General features: G+C 42.8%; 1 protein-coding gene across 1 annotated transcript in view; it reads right to left on the minus strand.

Annotated features, from left to right (window-relative positions):
- ZFR (zinc finger RNA binding protein) overlaps positions 1–7,347 on the minus strand; it is a 66,160-nt gene that overhangs the window by 58,291 nt on the left and 522 nt on the right. The gene's annotated exons all lie outside the window — the stretch shown is intronic.

Below are 7,347 nucleotides of genomic sequence, written 5' to 3' on the forward strand. Positions count from 1 at the left end.
TCTTTCCTGCCTATGCAGGGGGTCGGACTCGATGATCTATTGAGGTCCCTTCCGACCCTAACATCTATGAATCCATACGTAAGAGCTGCAACTGTAATAACCTTATTTTGAGCATTCTACCACTTAATTGCCTCATCCAAAAGTCTTTCCAAGTCCCTACCCTCAAAAATTACTCTTCTCAGACCTGAGCAGAGCAAGTCATGACTTTAACATTACTTCAAACTATAAACGTAGAAACTGATTAGAACACAGATGTACACACACACACAGAGGATATGGTTTAGACCAGGTGTGGGCAAAATACAGCCTGTGGTCTAGATCCAGCCTGCCAAGGGATTTTATCCAGCCACTGGCAGGTCCCTTGGCCCTGCCTGGCCCAGGCACTGGGGGCAGCCCAGGCTGTGGTAGGTGCAGTTAGTCCTGCCACCCCCAAGCGCACAGTGGGGCTGGGGTGGCATGGCAGGCAAACTTGCTTCCTGGCAGCTTCTGCAGCACTGACTCCTTCCAGCTGCTGCTGTGGGCAGGGGCACACAGGGAATGGATTGCGGCTGTCCTTGCACTGTCACAACCCTGTAATTCTGATCTCACCCCTGGCCCCAGCCCTGCTCGCCAACCCTGCTCCCGGATGCCACTTCCCACCCACCTGCAGCCCCAACCCACCCTCCTGGCCAAGTGCGACCTGACCGCACAGGTCCCAGGCTGTTCTCCATGGAGACCCCAGGATCACTGGGCAGCAACTTCTGAGGCCCACCCACCCCACTCCTAGATGCCGCTCCCCGCCTCATCTGCCCAGTTGAGCGTGGAGCAAAGCCACTTAGGGAGTTTTGGTGAGCCCTGGCAGGCTGGGCAGGTGGGGGGATTGGGCTCACCCGGACCCTGACAGCTCACCAAAACTCCCTACATGGCCCTTCAGCTCAAATAACTGTCCACCCCTGGTTTAGAACAAAGCTAGAAATGTCTTAGTAACTATGAGAATTCTTGAGTGAACACTGTTAGTAATCATGGCACTATGCAATGATCCATGCATGGATTTATGATCTTAAGCCTTGGTATACTAGAGTAGGGGTGCTCAACCCCAGCCCACAGGCCAGATGTGGTCTGCAGAGCGCTGTGCTGTGCTCAGGGCAGGCAGTGGCAGCGCTGGGAGGGGGGCCACGGCAAACTTTGGGGTGGCTATAGCCCACCCTGTAGCCCCCCTCCCGCTCCAAGCACAGCTCTGGCCCAGCCTGCCCACGAGGAAGAGGCCGGTCCAGCCCCGTCTCTGAGTTTGCAGCGGGTAGCCTGCCCTTGCCCTGCACACAAATCCAGGGGGCACATGCCCCCCATGCCTCTCCCTGGGGTGTGCGCAGTGGTGGGAGCTGCCCCCCACTCCCAGATGAGCTGCTTGCGGCTCCATCCCGTGCCCTGCCATGCCCCAGCTGGGTTGCGCCTGTTCCTAGCCCCAGCCCCTTCCTCACCATGGGTGCTGTGATCTGCCCTCCCCATCCCACAGGCTTCCAGCCAGGCTGCTCTCCAAGATGCTGGGCTGCATATTGGTAATTGGATTGGTATCGGCTGATGTGGCTGGTTAAGAAATGGTTAATAATCGGACATCGGTATCCTCCAAAAAAATTCTTTATTGGTGCACCCCTAATCTCTAGCATATGGTTTCACAGCTGTCTGTTTTCCAAACTGAAGAGTTCTAGTCTTCTCAGCCCCTCCTTGTGTGGAAGTCATTACATGCATCTGATCATCTTTGTTGCCCTTCCCAGTACCTTTTCTAGTTTACTGTATCCTTTCTGATGTGGAATGACTAGAACTGCATGAAATATGAAAGATGTAGGTTTTTACAATGGCTTCTGATTGATTTTCTATCTCTTTCCTATTCTTTGGCTTTGTGACTGCTACTTCACATTGAACTGATATTTTTAGAGAACTATACACAATGACACCAAGTTGCTATCCCTGGGTATCAATGCCTAAAGCAGAATCCATCATTATATGGATGCAGCTATGGTTATTTTTTTCCCCTCGTATATTGTTTTGCACTCAGTGGAATTCAGTCAGTGTTGAATTTCATTTGCCATTTCACTGCCCACTCAGTTTTTGAGAGATCTTTCTGTAACTCTTCAGCACACCTTTGGATTTCACTAGCCAGAACAATTTTGTATCCTCTGCAAATTTTCCCATGCAGCTTTTTATTTCCTTCCTAAATCATTACAGAATTTGTTGAGCAGTAGAGATCTTTAGGGGTCCAATTTTGCTTACCTATCTCCATTATGAATAATGGCCATTTAGTCTTACTCCATCTTCTATCTTTTAACCAGTTTTTGATCCATGAGGGGACTGTCCCTTTGTTATAATTAAAGTTTATTTTAACAGCCTTTAATGAGGGTATGAGCTTTACGAAAACCCATTGGATCCCTCCTTCTTCATGTGCTGTTAAAGATCTTCATGCCATTAAAGATCTCAAACTGATTGACCAGACATGATTTTCATTTACAAAACATGACAGCTCTTTCCCAGCATGTCACATTTAACCATGTGACTACTAATTATTTTTTTTTATTATGGATTCTTCCTTCACACCAGGAACAAAAGTTAGGCTTACTGGTCTTTTGCTCCGTGGGATTAATACTTTTTAAAGATTGGCATTATATCAAGAACACTGGTCCAGGGCCATCAGATTCAGATCAGCTAGCGACATATTCACTGTCGGCAGCCACGGATGGGTCATCCAGCCTGCAAAGTGTCTCATAGGCCAGATGACCCAACTCTGGATCCAAGCCATGGGGCTTTCTGCTTTGGTTGCCAGAGGCAGTGTGTTAACATGGCCCCTACCCAGGAAGTTAACACTGCCTGCTGCCTGGTACCCCCTACTCTCCCAATTTGTTCTGGTTGCTGCCAATTTTAGCTGCCGGATGCCTGAAATCACAGCTGCAGTCCACTAGTACAGAGGCTGATTCTAATGATGGGCTATACAAGATCCTTCAGAGCTCCTGGTTAACTGTCATCTGGTCCTAGTCACTTAATGTTTAATTTATCAAGACAGCGAGGGAAATTTACTTCATTCCTAAATCATTATGGAATTCATTGTACAGCAGAGATCTCTGGGGTCCCCAGTGTATTTACCTTTGTCCATTATGAAAAATGGCCATTTAGTTCTACTCTGTATAGAAGAACTCCCTTCCTCTATGGTAATCCATTCACCTAAAGCATTTGCCCTCAGATTGTTAAACTATACTGTATCATACAACATATTGTTCAGTTCTGCATTGCACTTGCGCAATGGTGAAAGATTCACTTCCACCCATATTTTGTCAAAAGACTGCATTCAATCACGTGCGACTTGGATCCAGTTGCTGCAACTAGGCCACATTACTACAACTAGCTATATCTAGAGCAGCAATTCTTAACTGGGGTGCTGTATTCAAAACACAAGAGAAAATTAAGAGCTATTATTTTCCAAGGGGTTCTTTGCATCCAGAAAAGTTGAGAAACACTGATCTAGAGAGATCTAGTTAGCCATGTTAATCTGAAGTGAGGCAGAAGGCAGGGTACAGATGCATCTAACAGACTAAGTAAATCAGAGATGCAAAAGCTTTCATAAGCAAGAGCCCACTTCATCAGATGCTATGAAATGAAGCCTAAAACTCTGGGAAAGCTCAGATAATCCATTACTCTGCACTGAAAACGCACAACTAAATTTAAGGCTTCTGACTTTGTTCTAGATACCTGACAAACTCTCTCTCTCTCTTTCTGTAAGAATGATATTGCCCATTACAAAAACAACTCAGTTGACAAGGGGAGAATCAGGGTGGCAGGACACCGAACCTTAATTGAAGCTGGAACAGGACTTTATAACTTGCAGCCAGATGAAACAAGAACCACTTGCCTCATTATATTTGCAGCTAAACAAAAAACCCCACATATTTGCCTTATTTATCCCCCAACAGTATCAACTCTCATATTAAGACTCCCACACTTCTATGGGCAAGAATAATTACAACAGAAATCCCTGCTAGCCAGAGGCAAGTTTAGAAGGAAGGGGGATTATATCATCATAGTTAGTACTTGAGACATTCAGATGCAAAGGTGATGGATGTCAACACATGAGCCTGGACAGGCAGACAGTGGTTAAAGGCCACAAAATAAATCCTCATGCTAATTTCTTTATTGATGTGTATGTTGAGAAAAGTGTAGGTTGGAAGTTGAATTTTTATATGTCTACATAATTGTTAGTGGAATGATAAAGGTATTGGTTATTTACAGCAATTACCTGATGCGTTTCTTTTATAATTTTTTTCATTCTTCCTCTGGAAATTGTAAATTATTCTTATGCAACTAGTGTATTTGTGAACAGAAACTGTAGAAAGATTAGCATATAACAGTGCAAGACTGAAAGGAATAAGAAAATCCCTTATTGATAGGTGCAATGAGCACCTACCACTTGTGTTACCTTATTTGCCTTCAGTTTAAAAATGTATACTCTGGTATATATTAAATGCTCAAAATATCATTTAATATTTATTAAAACAATGACTTCATTGTTTTTGTCACCGAATCATCAGGCACTAAAATACTCATATATTGTTTTAGATTGACATGGTGTTATGAACTGCTGGATGAAAGCATAATTATTAATTCCATTTAAAATTTGGATTGGCCATTCACATAAATACTACATAACATGTAGTTGTGAATTAAAAATATTAGCAACCAACTTTTCATAGCAACACTGACAGTGCAGAATAAATTATTTTCCCTTTGATATATGGTACATGAACCCTACTATATAGACCATTTTTTCTGTTGAAAAACTGAATGATCAGTCAGTTAATGAATTTAGAATGCCAACCATGACATTCTAAAACCAATTTAAGTCTCCTATAAATTTTATATTAAAAAAAAAAAAAAATCTGTGCTGAAGCAACTGTAAAAACCCATTACAGAAGTATGGGCACCTCCCAAACTTCACCTAGCTGGTTTATGACACTTTCATATGGAATTATTTTTAGATAACTACCTAGTATCCTTTCCTCTTGCAGTGAAATGCATTCCTTTACATGGATTCAGTTAGACATTTTAAGATTACTTTCCTAATTTAAGATGCTTAAAAATAAAAGTCCAGCTCAGATTCTACAAAGAAATTTATGTAAGAAGACCCATGCACCTTTGTTAGATTTCAGAGAGTGAACAGGGTCCCACGACATGACAGGACCACCCACAGAGTTCCCTGTGCAAGTGGTAAGACTACAGTTGTCCCAGCTCATCAGCACTTGGGATTTTATTTTTTAAAGAATCAGAAAGGCTTGACCAGTTTGTCTTCTGTAAAATAATATTTTATATAAGGGATTGGCACACTGATAACTACTACAAAAATAGTAAAATAGAGCACTTTTTACACAAGGTAGGCACTAATTTTTTTAAAGGAAATACTAACACTGTTGCATTGTTTGTGTCCAGATCATAAGTGCTAACCGTGCACTCAATTAACGCCCATCATTTCAAATATGTGATTTGGTCTCATAAAACAATTCACTAATATGTCCAAGTTTAATTAACCTGCTGATAGACTCTCTGTCTGAACCTGTGCCTTCACAGAAATAGACAATATATGTGTAATAAAAAAAAGGAAGGTAATCTCTATTCTCTATAGTTTTTAGGACTTCCCTTCAGCAAAACATTTTTTTGCTGTGTGCATTTCAAAGAGACACTTGAGATCATCCAAAAAGATGTGAGGTTTACTTTTCTTGTAAGATTACTGAATTTTACATTAAATAGAAAAAAGTATCTTGCTGTATTCTTTGTCTATGCCTTGTCTGTCTCAAATATGTCAAAGTGGCATGTACATTTATAAAGCTCTATAAATAAATTACTATGGATTTGCCAAATCTTATTTTGATAAGGGACCTTATGGTCACACTGGGGATTAATTTTAAATGCAACTTTTAAGAGCTTTTCCCTCTTGCTTTGGCTGCGCTTTTCCAAAAAAAAGTTTGAATCTTTGTCTCGTGTCTAAGCTATGGCAATATTCCATGTCCTCTCTCTCATTTTACGCTGAATCTCAACCAATCTACAAATTTGTTTGGAGGAAGGAGCCCTTCATTAATTTATCAATGGAACAATTTCTTGCACATGGGATATGGAAACTCAATGACATAAAGGGTTTTCCATTTGTAACGTTATGTTCCTACTTAGAAATAGAGGTAGTTTTGAAAGTTCACCCTGTTGCAATGATTTATTTTTACTAGATGTTTAAATGGGAAATCACAAATTTCACTTGTTCAAATCAACTTGCAAACTCTAAGAGACTATTAGTAATTTGAGTTAATCTTCAGTTTACAATTGCAGACCTGTAAATCTCAGTAATTTACCATTCAGTTTAGAGATGAGTTTTGCCTTTTTAATATGTACTAAAGATTAATATTAGTTATGCAGCACCAGGAGTAATATTTAATTCCTCTGCCAGGCAGTAAGGATGTTTCACTCCCCCCCCAAATAAAAACATTAACACTTGATGTCCTATCTGTGAAGTTCAACAAACGTATTCTGGACATTTTATAACAAAACAACTGTCAGGCCAATTGGGCCTCACTCATCTGAGGCAGGGAAATTCTTTCCATTAACGTCCGTCACGTCCCTATCTGATGCTTGGAGTCAGAGCTGCCATCCTCTGCTGTGAGCAATACTACATCGATGTAAAAGTAGGATCTCTACATAGCAGGGACTGAAAATACCCGTTCTGCTGCCACAAATGGATGACAGCTCTAAAAATAAGACTTTTGGGACTCTTTCAAAACATAGTAGTTAGCATTAATTTTTATTACCGCAACTCTTTTGAAATCATTTAGACCTATTGTCATGTCTGCTGCTTCACAAATTTTGCTAAGCTACTATTAAATTACAACGGTCCCATGTCTCCTTCGGCCAAGAAAAGGAACAAAGGTTTCCCCAAGGGTCCCAGGCTGCCCGGTTCTCCGTCTGATCGCAGGATACCAGAACGTATTCGTACCTCGGCCCCTGGCCTCAATTTGCTCTGCCTCCAGCTTGGAACAAACAGGACTTCGGGGCAAGAGCTGTACTATCCTGTTCATACGCAGCCCGCTAACCGGGGAGTCAGAGATGAATCGCGACCGCTGTGCCCCTTCAGGCCGCAAATCCTGGTGGCGCCAATCAAATCCAATCCAATCCCCGGAGCCTGAACTCCAGTGAACCACCTCAGGCTGCCTATCCAGGGGCCCGCCCACACCTTGGGGGCAGGGGGACCCAGCCCAGGGCTCCCGTGAACCGGGCCCCGGGGAAGGCCTCCCGCGCTGGGGCCGCGGGGGAGGCGGCAGCGGCTCCCACCCCCGGCGCTGCTGTCAG

This window comes from Alligator sinensis, unplaced genomic scaffold, assembly GCF_000455745.1.
Source record: "Alligator sinensis unplaced genomic scaffold, ASM45574v1 scaffold347_1, whole genome shotgun sequence".
NCBI lineage: Eukaryota > Metazoa > Chordata > Crocodylia > Alligatoridae > Alligator > Alligator sinensis.